Below are 681 nucleotides of genomic sequence, written 5' to 3' on the forward strand. Positions count from 1 at the left end.
CCATATTGGTCACTCACATTAGATACATTGCCCTTCTCTTCACCTAAATCAATACTTATCTCTATCTATCTAACAATGTTCCCTACCCTCCCCACCAACCCCTGGGAGCTAACAAAGAAAATGTTCTTCCATAGATAAACATTTCCTTGACTTTTACAATAGTAGACTAATACAATATTTGTCCTTTTGTGATTGACTTATTTCACTTAGAATAATGTCCTCTAAGTTTATCCACATTATGCAGTGTTTTGCAGATTCTACATAATTCTTTAATGTTGCATAGTATTCCATTGTGTGTATGTACCATAGTTTGGTTATCCATTCCTCAGTGCTGGAGCAACATGGTATCTCATTGTTGTTTTGATTTGTATCTCTCTAATGGCTAATGATCATGAGCATTTCTTCATATGTTTGTTGGCTGCTTGAATATCCTCAATGAAGTGTCTATTCATGTCTTCTGCCCATTTTTTAATTGGATTGTTTGTCTTTTTGTTATTGAGGTGTTGGAGTTTTCTATAAATTCTAAGGATAAGTCTCTTATCAGATATGTCGTTAACAAATATCTTATCCCAATCTGTACGTTCTTTTTTGACTCTTTTGGAGAAATCTTTGGAAGCACATAAAAATTTAATTTTTAGAAGGTCCCAATCATCTGGTTTCTCTTCTGCTGTTTGTGCATTT

The sequence above is a fragment of the Orycteropus afer genome, unplaced genomic scaffold (assembly GCF_000298275.1).
Source record: "Orycteropus afer afer isolate SDZICR_OR568_19922 unplaced genomic scaffold, OryAfe1.0 scaffold00914, whole genome shotgun sequence".
NCBI lineage: Eukaryota > Metazoa > Chordata > Mammalia > Tubulidentata > Orycteropodidae > Orycteropus > Orycteropus afer.